Source organism: Triturus cristatus, chromosome 6 (genome assembly GCF_964204655.1).
Source record: "Triturus cristatus chromosome 6, aTriCri1.1, whole genome shotgun sequence".
NCBI classification, from domain to species: domain Eukaryota; kingdom Metazoa; phylum Chordata; class Amphibia; order Caudata; family Salamandridae; genus Triturus; species Triturus cristatus.
In genome coordinates, this window is record NC_140589.1 from 960,812,683 (window position 1) to 960,834,032 (window position 21,350).

A 21,350-nucleotide genomic window follows, 5' to 3' on the forward strand; every position below is an offset into this window, starting at 1 on the left:
TTTGTTTAAGATACATCAGGAATCTGGATGCACTCTGATTATTTTTGGGGCTAGCTTTTTCTTTTTGTTTCAGGGTGTGTTGTGAGACCAATTATGGCAGCCTTATCTATTTGGATTGTGGGGCACTCCTTCATGAAGTGGGCCTCTAAACATGCAGAGAAGAGACCATAGGGAAAGAATTTGCGTTTTCGTTTTGATGGTATTCAAATTGATTGGTGGGGTAGAGGTGGTATGAAGTGGGGGTCAGTTGCTGCCTTGTTTATCGAACTTGATTTCTGTCCAAATGTTTTGAATGTGCATTTAGGGAAGAATGATTTAGTACAGGAATCGGGTTTGGGTACCCTGAAAAAAATTAAACAGGATCTAGATATAATCAGGAGATCGTGGTCATGTACTCGTGTTTTCTGGACAGATGTGTTCCTAGGAGGGTCAGACGTGGTGCTATTAAGTATTCAACAATAAAAAAAAGCCCGGAGAAAAGTGAACAGAGAAATTCTGCATTTTTGTAATGCTCAGAGAGTAGGTTGGACAGAATATACCGATACTAAAAAAAAAGAATTTGGTTTTTTTTAGGCAGGATGGGGTTCATCTCTCTTTTATGGGTAATGAGTGATATTTGCTGGAGGTTAAAGAGACTTTAAATAGGGTGTTGTCCAAGAAAGGGTGGTACTAAAGGCTGTAATGGCAACAGCCCTGTTATATTGCATTGATTTTATAATTATGTCTTTTGAGGCTGTTGTGGTGACGGCCTATCCACTGATCTGGAGCATAACCATAAACTTTGAATGACAGGGGGGGACAGGAAAAATGCCTTGTCAGGGATTTTCCACGTGTCAGTAAGGAGGAATACAAGACAGGCGGGAGGGGTTGGGAACTGTCAGGCCTCGAGCGTCATGTGCCATAGCCTGGAATTGGCTATAAAAGAATCAGGTGCATTTTGTGACTGGGTGGATAAATTCCTCTTTGTTTTCTGCCCAAGACAATCTTTGCCTCCAGTCCCTTGCGGAACGTTCCTCTTCGTTTCCTGATGGGAGTCAGCATTTGTACATATTCCCTTATGAAGCATTTAAAATGCTTCGTGCCCTCAAGCTGATGCTTGGCTTACCGTTCCTTGTATAGTGACCACGCCCCCGCCTGGCTGGCGGCTCTTTGTTTCTGGATTCCTGACATGACTTGACGGCAGCTGGCGTTCCCTGACCTGAAGGACATTTTCGCTGGGAGCCACTGCTTAGTTGAACTGAAATGTCATTGAGTTCCGTTTTCTGGTACCAGGTTCAAGTGCTGTTGCATCACACTGTGTGTTTTCTTCTACTGGCACCGTCTCTGAAAACCCGTGAATTGTCTCCTTCTTGCGGCAACAAACCGGACTTCTTGCTCCCTTTTCTCCCCATGAGGTAACACTTACCAGCACTGGAGCGCAGTGCACTGAAGAACCTCGTTTTTAGGTCTCGCCTGGCGTTGCAGTGCAAAGCACTGCTCGCCGGGCAAGAGATTTTGTAGGAGAGTAGATTTGAGAAGGGGACTTGAAGCCCGCCCCTCATTTTCATTGGCTGGCATCACCGTTCATGCTAGACGGTGGCCTGCCATTGGAAATTAGGGTTTTTTGTTGACGCACTTTCGCCTCCGATCCGAACTGGGTCGCCTGCTTTGCTGCTGTCCCAAAGCACTTTCTTATCTTTATGGGGCCATGTATTTCTAATTAGCGTGGAGGAGTGCCCGGCCCGACCTCTCAAAGGAAAAAAATCTTGGTTTCGTCAAGATTTTTTTCCTTTGAGAGGTCTGGGGCAGTGCACGCCTCCACGTTAATTAGAAACACATGGCCCCATAAAGCTAAGAGATCGATGCTTGTTTTAAAAGGAGGATTCCGTCCTCTGAGGCCGAAGGAGACGAAGAGGCACTGCAGCTGCTTGTATTTGCAAACACGATGGATTGGTGTGAAACCTGGCCTCGGGGTCTCTTTAATCCCCTTTCCCACTGGCAGCATCCTCTTTATTCGTGAGGCCGTGAATCTCTTCTCTGAGAAGATAGCCACCCCATTAACCCTTCTATCGCCTATTCAACTTCAAATGCGCTTGTGTGCTTGGAAGCTGGATGAAGCAGCAGAAAACAAATATGCATTCATTTAATAGCAAGTCGGACTGCTCCAAAAATACACCCATCTCATCAAGTTGTTACTCTTTGAACGCAGTTTAAGGATGTCCTAGCAAGTTCCAGGTGTCTGTTTTAAAATAGTGCGTCTTTCAGCCGTTTATGCACTCTATTACACAATAATATGTGGGAAGTATACATGTGATTCACCAAAAAAGTAAAATGGGGCAAAAGAAGCCAAAAAAGGTTCTTTTCAAATGACTGCGTGGATATGTTAACTTGCTTTTGTCAAATAGACAAGTTCTATTTCAACAAAGGAATATTATAAATCACAACAGCATCATTACTTCCCGAGACGTCATTGTAAACCACATGTGCTAATTATACCCCACGCCCCACCCCCACACTTTTTAACCTGGGCCTACCATAGAGGTGGATATAGCATATAGGCACGAGGAAGAGAATTGTATCGCTTTCGTCATGATAACATGTCCTGCGCCTCAAGACGAGCAGTGCAAGTAAAGAGAGGTGGACTTGTTGACAGAGAGCGCATGCTTTTTCTAAAATATTTCCCTTTAAAGGTTTGGGGTGCACGCTGCTCGCTAGTCCATTAGTTCAGTTTCTGGTCACTTCCTGGTTGTGTACCATCAGGTTCAGTGCCCCAGGGGCACAAGGGCGCGGCGACGCTCTTCCACCCACACACTCAATCTGAAAATGGAGAGATTTGGCAATGTTCAATCCTTTATTGACCCCAATCCTGCCCTTGGCATGAGAGACAAGGAGAACTCTGACACCTTCTTTTTGTGCGTATCTGTGTGTACCCCATGGTGTGCAGTATTCTGCGTCTCATTTTTTATCTGTGTGTGTCCAACTATTTCTCTGCTTTTTGTAGTCTGTATCTTTTTATCTGTTGATGTGCGTGTTCTACCTTTGTGTATTTTTAGATGATTCTTTGTAAACAATGGTTGCATGTGTGTGCTCATGTACAACTGACCTTGCACACATTATGGCTGTCTATGTTTTTCTGTGTTGCTGTGGTGGACTAAGTTACTTATACGTGTGTGTCAAAGTACATGTTCTAATACTAATTGTGTGTTGCTGTGTGTGTGTGTATCTTTTTTTAGTGCGTCTGTATTTTGGGAAAGAATTGCTTTAAACTATATTAATTTAATTGAAGAACTAAAATTAGATCAAAATGCATTCTCTATGTTACCACTATAAAACAGATTTAACAAAAGGACTCTCGAAAACTCGTGGAGTGAGGTAACAGACACCTCCAAATATAGAGGGAGGTGGGTGCGGTGGGTCAAAGATCAAATAGGGAACCTTTGGCAGACAGTTGAATGTACAAAACTGTGGAAAGCGTCTCCATAAGGGTGTGAAGTGAAGTGACTTATATAGCCCAAGTACAGCGTGTGGGTGGGGAAGGGTTGGGAAGCCATATCTGCGATGAGTGTCATTGTGTTTTTCCTATGTGTGTTGTCTTTAATTCCTTCTTTGTATATTTGTTGTTACTGTGTCTGTGTGTGTGCTACATGCCATTGTGTTTCTTTTTGTGTGTGTGCTCTGTGTCTGATGATTGCTTTGCTTTGTGTGTGTGTTTGCTGTAACTGCGTGTCTGTTTGTGTACTTGTGCATGTACGCTACATGTGACCTGTTTTATTCTATGCGTGTGTTGTGTGTGTTTGTGATTCTTGATTTCTTTGTGTGTGCTGTGTGTGTGGGGGGGATTTTCTTTACAAAAATCTTTTTATTGCAAGAAGAAGCAATAAAGCAAGAACAGTGAATAGCAACCTTAGTAGCATCACAGCCCAGCAAAGGATCTATAGTTGTACAGTAAATCATGAGATTCTCCCCATCCCGCCACGCCAACCCATCGGCGAAACACACAGCCCAGCATCATTGGGCAGCCTCAGATGAAGGTGTGGGACATTCTTGTCCTGCAGTGGTTCAGGGCTGTGGTGGATAGCTGCAACTGTTGGGAATGAATTCAGTGAATGTATTCTGTACTTACTGGGATGCAGCGATTTTGCTAGACTGTATGTCCTGTCCTGCTCTGCATGCGCACCATAAACGATCATATGAGGGGTCACAGGCTTTTCCAGTGCCAGTATGACCCCTCCATCCGGTCGATGAGATAATTAAATTGTCTTCTGTTCACTGTTCCTCCACGTCTGTTCTTTCCTCCCCTTTTCTGCATTATCCTTGTGGGGCATCACTTCCGTGGGTGATTTGCCTATTCCTTTTCCCACCACAACAAGCATTGAAAATGCAATAGATCTCGCCTTTCAGTAAGTTAAAGCCATTTGCTTTGCTAATGGTATTGTATAGCAAGGCAAATGGCTTTAACTTAATCAAAGGCGAGACCTATTGCATTTTTAATGCTTGGTTTTTTTTGGTTTTGTTTCTTGTGTTCTAGTTTGGTCTGGGACTTCCTAAATTGGTGATAAGGCTACCTGTTCTGGACTTTTCTGACAAAAGAAAATTCACAAGTGCTAAATAAGCCCACCCAAATATAAAATGCACCTTAATAAGGGTAGATGACGGCAATAGGTTATTGGACTGTTCAGTTCTAATAAGCTGTCTAGGTTAACTATTACAGTTGGGGATTAAGAGGAGCCATTGCCGTCTTTTGGGGAGTCAGTTCCCACTATCTTGAGTTGGTGTGGTCCCTCAAAGAATCCTTCCTCCTATCTCCAGGAAGGCTGCAACCTATGAGTGAGTTATATATAAAATCTCATAGAGGCACTGACTTCGGAGAGTGTGGGAGACGACTCTTCGTTCCTGTGGATTCAGGCATTTCAGGTTAGTGGTTATTCTGTGACTGACAGAGACCTTGCAGGGTAGGCATTGCAGAGGGAATACAGGGGCACAATGGTTGGTTTGAGTGTGAAAGACAGAGAATAGAAAGAAAGGGGATGGTGAGGAATGAATGTTTGGAGGACGGATGGGGGACTGCTTATTGTTGGGGGAGGTTTAAGGGCGGTGGGGGTCAGGATTTCCTATTGTATGAGTGAGGTTTTGAGTAATGTTTGTAAATATAAAGTTCATAGTCTGCATACCCGTCCTAATAAAGAGGCCTTTTGCTCTCAAGCTGGCCTGGTTATGTCGCGCCTTTCTGCCCGAAGGAGGTCCCATGGTGGCATCCAAATGATGTCCACCCTGTGGTTCTTCAGGCGGGTAGCACGTTCCAGGCCACTAAGGTACCCCATTGGCAAGTTTAGGTTCGGGTGGGGTTTAGTGACAGTTAGGGTCCCTTGTCACCTTGGGTGTAACCAAAGTTAGTCCATGTAGTCCTGGTGGTAGGCTGCTTAGACTTTGTCCCCACACATCTGTTCCCGAAGTTGTGCTTCTGTCATAGGAGTGGCGAGTTTTTGTTGGGATAGGTAGGCAGACTATTCAATAGTTGTTTCTCTAGGACAGGTGGATGTAAGGGACGAGTTCAAGACAGGAAGAAGGGTTGGGGCCTTGTAGGGTAGGCATTGCAGAGGGAATACAGGGGAGCAATGGCTGGGTTGAGTGTGAAAGACATAGAATAGAAAGGAAGATGATGGCGAGAAATGAATGTTTGGAATGATGGACGGGGGACTGTTTATTGTTGTGGAGGTTTAAGGATGAGGGGTTAGGAGTTTGTATTGTATTAGTGAGGTTCTGAGTAATGTTTGTACATATAAAGCTCATAGTCTGCATACCTGTCCTGATAAAGTGGCCTTTTGCTTTCAAGCTGGTCTGGTTATTTCACGCCTTTCCGCCTGATGTTCTTCGGAGGCACAGCCCTCATATTTAGGCCTAGAAATGAGCATTGGTTATGTTTTATCTTGTTCCGTAAACATATCCGACTTATGTTCTTCTCTTTTAAACCTGATACCTGTCTTCAATAGTGAACCCTGCAACGTCCAGTACAGGTACATTAACAGATTGATAGGAGCTTATCCACACATAAATCATTTTGGGATTAGATAATTATGGTTGTTCTGTGAAGGTGGTGTCTTGTTAGCAACTGGACAACTCTAGACATATATTCATAGACCCCGGTATATGTACACAAAGGGTTTTCTAGACTTAGTTGTGTTTTACTCCAGGTTTAGTTGTAATTTACAAGTGAACACACAGGCCTTGTTCACAAAGCTTTTTGCATGAGTGACTGTGTCTTACTTATTTGTGACTTTTTATGTTATGTTAATAAAATGTATTGAACGCATGAATACCCGGGGGTGTCTTGACGCTAAGACTGCAGTTAGCCCAGATGGAGCGTCCAGTTCGGAAATAGTCACGTTTTTAGCCCTTTTGTAGAGGTGGTGAGTGAGCTTGCGCTTCTGAGCTCCAGAGGAAGCATGTTCCATATCTTTGCAGTGCCATACAAGAGGCTTCGGCCTCCCCTGGTCCGGATCCTTGGAACTTTCATAAGTCTAGCGCGTGTGGAACGTAGTTGTCTAGCCGGTACGGTGTACAGACAGAAAATTGAGTTGTTTATTTCAAACTACAACAATATTGAGTTTGAAATATCGAGGTACAAGAATATCGACAGCAAGTATAACGTGGTACAGAATATCGAGAGTAAGGTAAGAAATATCTGTTTTTTTAAGACAGTAATATCGTTTGTAAAAATATCGTTGTTAATAATATTGATATTTATATTAGTGTTTTGTATTTTAGTATGTGTATTAAAAGTATGTGATGTAGTTTTTTGGTATCAGTGTAGTTTTGTTTTTAATGTATGTGCTACATTTTTTGCAGTAATTTCTTTATGTAAAATAATTTTTGCGTATTTTAGTTCTGTTGTGGGTTGTGGGTTTATAGGGGAATAGGGTGGGAAGTAATTTAATTATAATAAAGTAATTATTAATACATTATTATTTATTTATTATTATTATTTATAATTAATTTATTATTCATTAATTAGTAATTGGCTATTAATTTATATTAATTAATTCATAGATAATTATATTCATTGTGTTATTTTTTTAGGAGCAGGTTGTGGGTTTATAGAGGAATAGGGAGGGAAGTAATTTAATTATAAAAAAGTCATAAATGTTTCTTTATTATTATTTATAATTAATTTATTATTATTTAATTATTAATTGGTTATTAATTAATATTAATTAATTATTAGATAATTATATTATTTGTGGTATTTGTTTAGGAGTGGGTTGTGGGTTTATAGGGAAATAGGGTGGGAAGTAATTTAATTATAAAAAAGTAATTTATTTATTAATATTTATTATTAATTAATTGGAAAATCGGTTATTCTTTTTTATTAATTAATTTATTGATAATTATATTAATTGTGTTTTTTTTCGGAGCGGGTTGTGGGTTTATAGGGGAATACGATGGGAAGTAATTTAATTTCATTATAATAAAGTAATTATTCATATTTATTCATTAGTATTTATAATTCATTTATTATTAATTAATTATTAATTGGTTATTTAATTTTAAGTATGTTAATTTTATCCCTCTGCTATCCAACACTTTCCCTACTGTTGCACTCACTGGAGTGGGCCTAGTCATTTTTAATCCTACGCTAACCAACACTTTCCCTACTATTGCACCCTCCGGAGTGGGACTACTAATTTTCACCCCTACGCTATCCAACAATTTTCCCTACTGTTGCACTCTGGAGTGGGAATAGTAATTTTTACCCCTACGCTATCCAACACTTTCCCTACTGTTGCGTTCACTGGAGTGGGAATTGTAATTATTACCCCTCCGCTATCCAACACTTTCCCTACTGTTGCACTCACTGGAGTGGGAATAGTAATTTTTACCCCTCCGCTATCCAACACTTTCCCTACTGTTACACTCAATTGAGTGGGAATAGTAATTTATACCCCTCCGCTATCCAACACTTTCCCTACTGTTGCACTCACTGGAGTGGGAATAGTAATTTTTACCCCTCTGCTATCCAACACTTTCCCTACTGTTACACTCAATCGAGTGGGAATAGTAATTTATACCCCTCCGCTATCCAACACTTTCCCTACTTTTACACTCAATGGAGTGGGAATAGTAATTTTTACCCCTACGCCTTCCAGCACTTTCCCTACTGTTGCACTATCCGGAATGGGAATAGTAATTTTTACCCCTATGCTAGCCAACACTTTCCCTACTGTTGCACTCACTGGAGGGGGAATCATAATTTTTACCCCTTTGCTAACCAACACTTTCCCTACTGTGGCACTCTCTGGAGTGGGAACAGTAATTTTTACCCCTATGCTATCCAACACTTTCCCTACTGTTGCACTCTCTGGAGTGGGAATAGTAATTTTTACCCCTACACTATCCAACACTTCCCTACTGTTGCACTCACTGGAGTGGGACTAGTAATTTTTCCCCCTACGCTATCGAACACTTTCACTACTGTTGCACTCTCTGTAGTAGGAATAGTAATTTTATCCCCTCCGCTATACAATATTTTCTCTACTGTTTTAGTTAATGTAGTGTAAAATGTATTTTAAAAAGATTAAAAATATTGTAACATTTTAATTTGTTATATATATATATATTATTTTTTATTCATATTATTAGTGTGTGTATATATATATATGTATTTATAATTTTAATATGTTCATTAACAATTTATAAGTTATTAAAATAATTAATATTAAGTATATATATTATATTTTATACATATGTATGTTTCATTTATTTTTACATTATATGTATTACTTATAATTTTAAACATTTTAAAATAATTTTAGCTATGTTTTTTAATTATATGTATTATTTACTTTATTTTACATTTTTTTAAACATAAAAAAACCCGAAATTTTTAGCAGCGATATTTCTAACAACGATATATTTTTGTACTTACCATTATGTAGATAGGACTTCGATATTCTGGACATTGATATTTTTGCATCAATATTTTTGTACCTTGATATTCTGTCAGTGATCTGGCCGGTACATACCAGGAAAAGAGATTTCTAAGAAATAGTGGTCCTGTGTTGCTCAGTGCCTTGTATGCTAGACATAATGACTTAAATTTAATTTGTTGCCCCACCGGGATCCAGTGGAGTCTTTGAATTTCCTTGGCTACTGATTCGTGCTTAGGGACATTCAGAAGAAGTCTAGCAGCTGCATTTTGTACCATCTGGAGCTTTTTTGGTATTGTTTCTGCATATTCAGATAGAGTCCATTACAGTAGTCCAGTTTTGACTGTATTAGTCAACTGTATTACAACTGTCCTTCTAGAGTCGGTGGGGATGTAAAGAAGGATCTTCTTGTGTTTCTTAATCAGAAAGTAGGAGGCAAACAGTTTACCGTCCTGTTTAATTATAGCCTTGAGTACGCGACGTTGCGCTTTCGTTTATTGCGTTTTTTCTCCTTGGTGCCTTTTCATTTAATTCGGGGCTGCGGTAGCATCGTCGTAGCTCTGCTCGCGGCCCCTCGCTGACAGGCTTTAGCAGTGCAGTGCGCATCGGCTCGCAGGGGGGCACAGGGTTGAACTCGCTGATCCGTGCCGTTCCCTGTGGTGAGGATCGGCGAGTTCAATCGTGCAGCCTGCGTTTTTCTTCAAACAGTCTTATGCGCACCTCCAGCCTGCTCGGTCTGGGAACCCTGACACTTGCTGTCGCGGGTCTGTATCCTTGATAGGACACAGCGTGACACCTGCAGACATTGTGGGTTGAGACCGTTGCCGTGAGGCACTATTTGAGTAATGTGCATTTTTTTGATTACTTCAAGCGCATACTAGCTGTGGTGGGGGCGGGCCCAGACCTTATTGACACCCGTTATAACCAGGGTGAGTCGCCCCTGGGCAGATTTTTTTCCTGCCAGTCATTCTGCAGCCCAAAAAAAAGTGTTTATCACTGCAAATTATTCTGCCACTACCTTCAGGTTCTTTTTTGCCTGCTTGCGCATAGAGCGCTTAGTCTGCCATAAAGGGTCACTTGAGTACTTCTGATCCCTGCCACCAGGGTAAGACCTTGTAAGACATGGAGGTGGATTACACAGAGGAGGAATCCCTGCAGGTCCTTCCCCTCGATGATGAGTTCTGTGACGCTGTGAACGCGTCCATTCATCAGGCGGTGGAGGCAGCAATTGGACCTGTCGAGCGCCGCATTACGCAGTATGCTTATGCCATACAGGCAGAACGACCCCAGCGTGCAGAGAAGCGCAAGAGCACCTCATCGACCGACGTAGGTGCGTTTGAGCGCCTAAAAAGGGCTTTTCTGGCTAGAGCAAGATGGGACACCAGACATCTCCAGACTTCGGCCAGGATGATGAAGACGAATCTGCGGGAGACTGCTCAGATGAAGCAGGACCATCTAGACCAGGGGTACTCACAAACTTTCTGTCGGGGGCCAAAATTACAGTGTGGTTAGTGGCCGAGGGCCGCACTGGTAGAGGTGGAGTCAGTGGGGGCGGGATCAGCTAGAGTAAAAAAAAAACCTTTCAAAACATCTGTCTCCCTCTCTCTCTGTCTCCCTCCCTCTCTCTCCCTCTCCCTCCCTCTCTCCCTCTCTCTCCGTCTCTCTCCGTCTCCCTCCCTCTCCCTCTGTCCTCCGTCTCCCTCCCTCCTCCGTCTCCCTCCCTCCTCCGTCTCCCTCCCTCCCTCCTCCGTCTCCCTCCCTCCCTCTCTCCCTCTCCTTCCCTCTTAGTCTCTCTCCGTCTCCCTCCGTCCTCCATCTCCATCCGTCTCCCTCTGTCCTCCGTCTCCCTCCCTCCTCCGTCTCCCTCCCTCCCTCTCTCTCCCTCCCTCTCTGTCTCCCTCCCTCTCTGTCTCCCTCCCTCCCTCCTCCGTCTCCCTCCCTCCTCCGTCTGCCTCCCTCCTCCGTCTCCCTCTCTCCCTCCTCCGTCTCCCTCCCTCCCTCCTCCGTCTCCCTCCCTCTCTCCCTCTCCTTCCCTCTCCGTCTCTCTCCGTCTCCCTCCGTCCTCCATCTCCCTCCGTCCTCCGTCTCCCTCCCTGTCTCCCTCCCTCTCTGTCTCCCTCCCTGTCTCCCTCCCTTCCTGTCTCCCTCCCTCCCTGTCTCCCTCCCTCTCTCTCCCACTCTCTCTCTCCCTCTCTCTCCCCCTCTCTCCCTCCTCCGTTTCCCTCCATCCTCTGTCTCCCTCCCTCCCTCCTCCGTCTCCCTCCCTCCCTCTCTCTCTCCCTCCCTCTCTCCCTCTCTCCCTCTCCTTCCCTCTCCGTCTCTCTCCGTCTCCCTCCGTCCTCCGTCTCCCTCTGTCTCCCTCCTTCTCCCTCTGTCCTCCGTCTCCCTCCCTCCTCCCTCTCTCCTCCATCTCCCTCCCTCCCTCTCTCTCTCCCTCCCTCCCTCTCTCTCCCTCCCTCTCTGAAAAAAAATCGGGAGAATGGGGCCTTGAGTCGGGTTACTGTCATGTATGGGCGTTGGAGGTGTGCTGCTGCAGAATCCGACATTTGAAACTCAAAATGCACGTTTTTTTCCTTACCTTTCAGAAGCATTGAGCGCAGTGGCAGGCAGAGAGAGGGTGATGCAAGTGTTCTGCACTGGCCTGGCAGGTTGCTAGCAGTGCATACAACCCCCCCCCCCCCCCCTTCCCCCCCTGTGGCAGCCCGGCGGGCTGAAACAGCTTCCAGGTACACACACAGCCACCCCCGAGTACTTCACAGGTCTTTAAAAGACCATTCGCTTGTTGATGAGGCTTTGTTTTGATTTTTCACCCTTTCTAGAGCCCCTGCATCGCCACTCTGATTATTGCTGGAAGAATTAGCACTCTACACAATACAAGCCCTGTCAGCTGAAACCCACCGAGGAATCGGGTTTTTGCTTGCAGGAATCGGGAGGCGGGAGACTAGCCTTGAAATCGGTAGTCTCCCGCCTGAATGGGGAGGGTTGGCATGTCTGGGTACGATGTCTGCAAGGTCCGCGGGCCGCCAAGAAAGGCTTGCCGGGCCGCTGGCGGCCCGCGGGCGGCCCGCGGGCCATACTATGAGTATCCTTGATCTAGACCCTGGCGCCCTATTGTTTCCCCATCAGACACTCTCAAAGATGCGGAAGAACCGTCTGACATGCTAGGCTCTGCAGACTTAATACATCCAAGATCCTCAGAGTGGACGCCCTCCCCAAAGGTTTCGTCGTTCGTTGCTGGTCGCTTACGTAAACCTCTTGAGAAGGAGGTCAGGGCCTGCCTTAGGGCAGAGTGTCCTTGCCCGGGCCTTCCGGGCAAAGTTGCAACGACACCGGAGGTCGAACCTAGAATGGCAACCTTCCTCCAGAAGTACGTTAGGGACCTGAAAAAGGGTATCAACAGGTCCTGGAAGTCTTGCCAGGACAAGCTCCTGGACCTAACCGGACCGCTCACCAAAATTCTTGAATTGGCTGAGGAGGCCAAGGTGGCAGGTACCCCTTGGTCACCGGAGCGGATTTCCAACTGGGCTCAGAGGGCGATAGTCTTTTTGGGGAATGCAAATTGCGCCCTTTCTACAGAAAGGCGATGCTCCTTTCTCCTGAAAGTCGACCCCAAACTTGGGGACCTGGCCTCTTCGGAGGCAGGCACTGTCGCACAGGGTGGCCTTTTCAGGGACCCTTTTATCAAAGAACTGACTAAATTCGTTGCGACTTTCACTTCCCTCGACAAGGCTCAGACATCAATTTAAAAAGTCTTCCACCCTCGTATTTTTGTCAGTGCCGGTCGTGGCAGGGGGCGCTCGGCTGGCAAATTCTACACCCAAGGCCCTCAAAGAGGTGGCAAGAAATCCACGGACCCCAGCAGGCAAGAATTCTTTTAGTCCCGTCGAGGCTACAGAGGCCGGGGAGGCAGAGGAGCAGCACGAGGCCAACCATTGGCCGCAGCAGGTGAGCCTTTCTCCTTTCCAACATCTCAAGGTGGGGGGCAGATTGGCGTTTTTCAAGCACAATTGGAGAGACATTACATCAGACGCTTGGGTGCTACAGACCGTAAGAGGTTTCCAAATCGAGTTCTACGACACTCCTGCCAGGACATTCGCCTTAGACCGCTGTTTTTCGCACAAGACAAGGCCTCGCTTATCGACAAGGAGGTAGCCGATCTTCTGCGGAAAGGAGCCATAGTGCCCTCCCAGTTGCACCCGACGGGTTTTCTCAGCAACATCTTCCTTGTAGAGAAAACGGACGGCGGTCATCGACCTGTCATAAATCTCAAGGAGTTAAATCAGTGGCAGGTTTACCGACACTTCAAGATGACGAGCATCCATCTTCTGCGCAACCTCCTGCAACCCAAAGATTGGATGGCGCGCCTGGTTTTGAAAGACGCGTACCTAACAGTACCCGTATATCCCCCGCACAGACGGTTCCTACAATTTCTCTGGAAGGACCAGGTCTACGAGTTCACGACACTTCCTTTCGGCCTCTCGTCAGCCCTGTGGTGCTTCACAAAGATTCTCAAACCAGTAGTGGAGACACTCCGGGTGAAATGCCTGCGTCTCATCATATATTTAGACAACATCTTGCTTCTGGAGCAGTGCCCAATACAGCTGGTAACCCGACTCAAAGAGAAGACGGATCTACTCCAGAACTTGGGGTTTGTAATCAACGACAAAAGTTCCCTCCTGACCCCCTCCAGACAGGTGACTTTCCTGGGGTTTACCATCGATTTGGTAGCTTGCACCTTGAGCCTTCCTTCGCGGAAGATTTTCAAAATCCGCAGGGAGCTGAGAAGAACATTAGCTCGCTGGTGGGTCTCTTGTCCTCGTCGATCCAAGCTATCTTCCTGGGCCCGCTCCACTACAGAGCGCTGCAACGTCTGAAGGCCTCTCATCTTCGCAGGAATGTATAACGTTACAACGCATACATTTACAACGCATGCCTTTACAATACAGTTTTTCCATCGCAACATCCTTTACAACACATCATTTTACATCGCATGCCAATACAACAATTTTTTTTAAACTACATTTACAACACATTCCATTACATCGTATTATACCTTTACAACGCATACCATTACAACACATACGATTACATTGCAGTTAAGGTGAGTGTTGGTTAGTATAGGGGTAAAAAATACTATTCCTACTCCAGTGGGTGCAACAATAGGGTAAGTGTTGGATAGTGTAGGGGTAAAAATTACTATCCTAACTCCAGGGGGTGTGACAGTAGGGTAAGTGTTGGATAGTGTAGGGGTTTAAATTACTATTCTAACTCCAGGGGGTGCAACAGTAGGGTAAGTGTTGGATAGTGTAGGGGTACTATGCGTTGTAATGGTATGCGTTGTAATGACATGCGATGTAATGCCTGCGTTGTAGTGACATGCGTTGTAGTGTCATGCGTTGTAGTGACATGCAATGTAATGGCTGTATTGTAATGACATGCGTTGTAAAGGATGTTGCGATGTAATGACTGCATTTGAACTGTAGAGCGATGTAATGACTGCATTGTAAAGGTTGTTTCCCTCTTCGCAGGGCCTACAATACGCGGACCAGGTCCCTCTCACGGAGGAGGTTCACATGGAAATGAGGTGGTGGCTACACCATATGGAAGCCTGGAATGGCAGGGCCATATTCGGTTGCGATCCGGACTTAGTAATAGAGTCAGAAGCCAGCAAATAGGGCTGGGGGGCTCGTTGTGGGTATTCCTTTACAGGAGGAAAGTGGTCGGTCGCAGAAGGCCAACTCCACATCAACTGCCTGGAATTGATGGTGAACTCTTTCGCGATTCGGTGTTGGACCAAGGACAAGGTGTCCTGCAGCGTCTTATTGAAGATGGACAATATCTCGGTGGTGCGTTATATCACCCACTTAGGGGGTACGAAATCCAAGGCGTTGGAGGACTTGGCCAAGGATCTGTGGACCTTTTATCTCTCGCACAGCATCTTGGTAAAGGCGGAATACCTCTCGTGAGTTTCCAACGTGGTAGCGGACTGGTGTTCCAGGAGTTGGTCGGACATGAGCCTGTGGTAGCTTCAACCACAGGTCTTCCGGAAGTTAAACGACAAATGGGGTCCATTCTCGGTGGACCTCTGCACGTCCAGGTTGGATCACCAGCACCCAAAATTTTACAGCTGGACCCGCTAGCGGCCGCAACGGACACCTTTCTCCAGAATTGGGCCGGGGACATGGGCGATGCCTTTCCCCCGTTCGCAATGATGATGAGACTCACAACACTTATTCGCAGACAGGACGCAAGGGTGGTGCCGATCACACCTTATTGGAGGTCGCAAGTGTGGTTTCCAGTTCTTCTGGAACTTTCTTGGGACTCTCCAATCCTTCTACCCCGCGATCCTCTTCTTCTGCGGGATCATCAAGGACACCCTCATCCCCTACTCCAACAAGGGAGAATGCCCATAGTGGCTTGGCGGATTTCAGGCATCGCTGGAGCGTCGTTGGACTTTCGCAAGAGGCTCAGGGATTGCTGGGAGCAGCGTGGGCAGTCAGCACCAACAAGAGATATAGATCAGCTTGGTCTCGATGGGTCAGTTGGTGTGTTCGGAACGATCACGATCCCATGGGGTGCAAAGTGGTAGCAATCCTAAACTTCCTGGCATCCCTAGTTTCGCAGGGTTTGGCCTATTGCACAATTAATTCCTATCCGTCTGCAATTTCAGCGGGCCATACACCGGTTCAAGGTCGCACAGTCGGGGAGCACCCTATAGTTTGCAAGCTGTTGAGGGGTATAGGCTTAACGCTTCCTCCGGAACCCAGATATTCTTCTCTTTGGGACGTTAATAAGGTACTCCGCTTGTTTCAGTTCTGGCAGTCCAATAGATATTTGTCCTGTAAAGAACTCTCAGTGAAGTTGGCGATGCTGTTGTGCCTCATTTCCGGCCGTAGAGTCTCAGACGTTTGAGCACTAGACATCTCAGGACGAATTTACACTCCGCAAGGAGTTACCTTCCACATCGTACGCAGAACTAAGTCGGACTCTAGAGTGATCTCTTACCCAGCTTTCGATGGTTCCCCCAAACTGTGTGTTGTCCGATGCCTTAAGGAGTATGAAAGCACGACGGAAGAGACACGCCCCACCTGGGGAGCGACAGCTGTTGATTTACTTAAGGAAGCCCTTCAAAGCGGTTACACCACCGACTATAGCACGCTGGATCCGATGGGTGATGCAAGAAGCGGGCATAAACGTCTCGCAATTCGGCGCCCATTCAGTGCTAGGAGCCATGGCGTCAAAAGCTTTCTCCCTGGGAGCCAGGCTGGAGGACATTTTGAATGCGGCTGACTATTCCTCGGACTCGATGTTCAAGAAATTCTATTTCAAACCAGTCGTAAGCATGGTGTCGCTGGTGGTGGATAAGGTTTGAACGAGCATAATCCTCGCCTCCGGTCCTGACATAGAATGGAACATTTCCTAGTAAGCATGACGGAAAGTTTCAATTCTATTAAGGAGGCGAGGATTATTCCCTCCCAGGGCTCTGACGATCTCCTCGTTCCCACCCGGTGTGGACAATTGATGGTACCCGTCAAGAAGAAGATTTATCGTATGGTATAAGTATGCTTCGCTTTTGCTTCATCTTTAGGCCTCAAGAGGCTGTCTGTGTTTTATTTCTTCTTATCATTCTCATTTCTGGCTGTTTAAACGGAGAAGTTGAGTTGACCTTGGTCACGGAGAACAGAGTCATGGTTTTTATGGTTGATCTATTTCAGGTTCCGAGGGTTCCAAGAATGATTGATCCGACGCAAGGTTTTTCTGGTCGCAGTCAAGAAAGAGGAGTTGCCACAGGAAGCACACGCCCGCAGGGATAGCGGAGGATACTGATTGGTGGACTGTGCATGGACTGTGTAAAGCACCATGGGAGTGCTAGTTTTTTGTTAAAAAAGTTAAGGTTGAATACTGCTGGCTATAAGGAATAAAGAAAGTTACAGCATAATCCTCGCCTCCACATCCTTAATAGAATTGAAACTTTCCGTCATGCTTACTAGGACATTTTTCATTAGTTTGTTATCAATCAGAACCCCCAGGTTTTTTGCCTTCTGAGCTGGTTTTGGCGGTTCACTCATCTCCGCCGGACACCAAAGGTCGTCCCATCTGAGTTGCAGGTTGTCAATGATTACTACCTTGGCCTTCTCAGAATTAAGCTTGAGACAGTGCTTTTCCATCCATCTATTTATTTCACTCATCCAGTCCTGAAACTGTGATGTAGGGGAGTCTTGGTCTTTATACGCTGTCACCAATATCTGGGTGTCATGGGAATAAGAGGTGAGACTGAAACCGAACTCACGGATCAGAGGGCCAAGTTCAGATACATACATGTTAAAAAGAGATAGACCAAGCGATGAGCCCTGTGGAACTCCGCATGGGAGGATGCAGGAATCCGATTTATACTCGCCCAATGTCACTGTTTGTCTCCTTTCCTTCAGAAAGGAGGAAAGCAGGGCCAGTGCCGTACGCTTGACCCCCAACTTTTCCAGCCGCTTCTGCAGAAGATTGTGATCCACAGTGTGAAACGCTGCTGACTGATCGAGAAGGAACTCCCAAGAGTAATACAACATACCCTAGGTTTTAATAAGTAAGCTCTTCTTGCTACTGAAAACTAGTCACAGAAAATGCTTTGCGTATTTAGGGTGATAAGAGAGGCGACTCGTACCGAAGACATGAATTAGACACAAATACACATAGAAAAAACATTGCAAATGGTGCCCTGGTGGTTGCAAGCTAATGTTGCAAGTATGCAGGTATGTGAAGTGGTGATATGTTCATTGGAATGGGATTGTGCAGGAAGGTGTTGTGGCACAGTTGTAAGGTGATGTATCTTTCTTTTTGTTGCTTTGCTGAAATGTTACTATGCCGATCCCTTTCTGCAGTTGGTCTGTTTGTATCACAAGTGGTCGGGCCCCCCTTCATTGCATCCGATACTTCCAGTACCCAGTTATACTTGCCTCTGATAGGTTTTCATGAAACTTTTTACCAACTAGGGGGCATATTATCAAGACAGGAGATAACATTATCGCTGCTTTAGCGGCAGAAAACTGCCGCTAAAATGGCGACAATGGGCTTGACAATATGCTCTATGGAATTCCAATTGAAGTCCATGTTAGATGTCCTTCACATCTAATATGGGCTTCAATTGGAATTCCATAGAGCATATTATCAAGCCCATTATCGCCTGTCTTGATAATATGCCCCAATATCAGTTGAGTTAAATGGAACTCCTATCAGTGACCTTGCCATGGCTCCCACAATATTTTGTTCAATTACACTGATGTCACAAAGTTTTATTTTACTTCTCGTTTAACCATTCCTGCTGCATATTTTCGAAGCACACCAGATTTACTTTCTGGACAGTATTTACTCACATGGTACATATCTTTTTCTGTTCTTGATCAGGCTCCTTGGTTCCTCCTTGAGGATTTGCTCTTTTAAAAACCTTGGGGCTGGAATGGCACAGATTTTTGCCAGGACTGGGTGTTACATGCAGCACTCCTGATTTACTTCCGGGTTCCAAGAACAGTGGATATGTGCTGTCGGCTAATTGCTTCTTCCTGGAATTCAGCATATAAACCAGGAGTACCAAAGCAGTAAATCACAGCAATGTTTGAATGAATCGGGTTTCATTATTTTTTCGTTTGTCCTCTGCTCCTTTAATGGGTTCCTTCACAGTGTTAAGATGCTTAGATCATCCCTGGCCCACCCTGAGCACTGTATTTAATGGCACTCTGTAAACGTTGAGGAGTTGTCTAAACTGTCCATTGTTGTGTATGTGCGCGCACTTTTTATGACACTGGAAGGGCTTTTTCAGTGCAGTTTGCATTCAACGCAATGGTTGTTCGGAAGCGTTTTCATTATATTGGTGCACTTAGCGTCCCTTTATGGTGCGCTGCACAAAATTTGTGCAAGGCAATATTTTATGGCATCACAAACACATCACATGTATGGCATGATTCACAAAGTCATTTGCACACGGTGTGTAGGTGGGTGGAGAAGAGAAACAACATTGTGTCTTCCTTGGAGATCGAAGGAAAGCCGGTTTACAATACATCCTTGAATGTGGAGTACTTTTAGACGTGATATCGCAGAGGCGGCTCCTCCGCTAAGGCTGGGAAGCGTCGCCCCACTGCTTTTGAGCAATGCAAAATGACAAATAAATTGATAATAACAAAGGTTATTATCGTTTTTTCCCTCTTCTCCCTTTCTTCCTACAGCTGAGTCAAGGGCGGGGCCCTCCGTTCTGGTACGTCGGCACGGCTGCAGGAAGAATGAGTGGTGGCACTGCTTCAAGTGCGCATGACAGATTGGCCGGCCGCGAAATGCCAGCCAAACACCCATGTGCACTTCAATCTCTCCACCCGAGCTGTGCTTTACAGTCAGGTGGAGAATAAGCAGTGGGTCATAGACCCTTAGTGAGCGCCTAACTAGGGCGCTCACACCAATCAGGGCGCTGCTCAGGATTGCCGTAGGGGACCCTGTGGCATGCCGGGAGTCGGAGAGCAGAAGCCAGAAGAGCACTGACACTTCAGCATGCAGGTAAGCATTATTTGTTTTTAAACATTTCCCTCCACGCTGCCCCCTGCACTGCTCCCCCCTGCACTGCACTGCCCCCTGCTGCCCTGCCACTTAAATGTCGTAGCAGCTGCCACTGCATGATAGTAGTTTCTGATGGTGGACAGTGGCAAAGGCAGCTGATAAATCCAAAACCTGTCCATTTCTGCCACCATCAGTTTTATGATCATCCCAGATGGATACCAGAGGCAATTTAGTGCCTCTGCTGGCGACGGAAGCCCGTTTGTTGGTCAGAGAGAAGACTGTATCCTTCTATGACGTTTAGGATCTGGAGATAGCAGTTCTTCTGGCAGGGATTCCAAGGAATGAGACACTGGAAATCAGTTTGTGGTTGTTAGGATCTCATGGATCAAGGTTCTTTGTTGATGAACAGTCTTGTGCTGGAGGCTGTAAGTTTCAAGGGGATAGTTCCAAATGCAAAGGAGCTGTTGAATAGTTTTCTTGCTGGGGAGTATGTAGCTGTGCTATGTAATATTTCTTTGAAGTTTTCTGGCAGGGAAGGTTCTAATAGAGATCCAGATGGCCTGAGTTCGCTAACAAACTCCTTGACTTATTTTCAGCGAGCTGTTTGAAGGGCATCAGATACTGTTTTCTGCCTTTGTCATCTATTTTGTTTGTAATGTTCTTTGTGGTCTGGATGTGGGTAGTTTTGCTTCAGATGTAGTCTTCTAGGTTCTTTGTTTTAGTGACAAGCTTGTTAGTGATGGCATCACAGAAGGCTTGTGAGTGTATTCCAACCCTATCCTTTTGGTGGCTTGGCACTCCATAATTCTGGTATTCGGTATACATGGATGGGTCTGTTGCAGCCTTTGATAAGTCAGTTGTAGAATTCATCCATTGCTGTTTATTTATTGGGAAAGGTTTTGATTAGGTTGGAGTCCAGGGGTGACCTTGTCTTACTTAATTTTGTTTGTCTCAGTTCTTGTGGTGCTTGTTCAGGCTAGGGTGGTAACATGAAAAGAGATCAATTGATGGTCACACAAGAACAAAGGGAATTTAATGTTATTATGAAGAGTAGTGAAGTGAGGGGATGGTTAGGTGAAAGTGGAAGTGGAAGATTGTAAGGAATCAGTAGGGTGTGGAATGGGCATAGGATTTAGAGTGATGTGGGTGGTGCTTAAGGGGTAAATGGCAGGGTTGACTGGTTGGGTAAGAAGGGGATTGGAAATTGAGATGGAGGGCAGATGAAAGGAATGGCTGAGTGACAGAGGGCTTGAACAGTAGAGGGTAATGTAGGAAGCTGGCTCTGTATATACTACGCCAAAGTAAGGTATAGTGTGCAAGAGTCCAGTGGATCCCCGATGCTATAGGAGAGGCTGAAGTAGATAATACCTTACTCTCTTGTGTAATGTGGTTGTGCAGTCAGGCTTATCAGAGGATACAATTAAACATTTGTTGTACACACTCAACAGACTGAATCCAGACCAATTGTTTGTATAAAAAAAGTTGGTACTTTGTTATTTTTATCACTAGAACCAAGATTTACTCAGTAGCAGGTAAGTGATACTTTCAAACCAATAGTACTTTTTCTAGATACAGTGTGCGCTGGCTTTGTAGACCCATACAAGTCACTTTGTAGTAGAAAAATGGGTTGTAAGCTCTTTAGAATACTTGTAATTACTTTAGATGACTTTCTAGTTACTTTGTAGTTACTTTTCTAGTTTGGGGTGAAAGAAACTAATAACACAGTCTAGGCATCAAAGTACATCAGTAAGCAGGTTAACTCTTTTGAAGACATAAGTGGCATATTTATAGTAGAATAGCAGAGCTCAGCATTGAGCCAAAATTGCTAATGTTGCACTCCACCATTCTGAAAAGGCAGGGATGTGCCGTATTTAAAATGATACGACGCACCCCTACATTTTCTCTAGCGCTGGC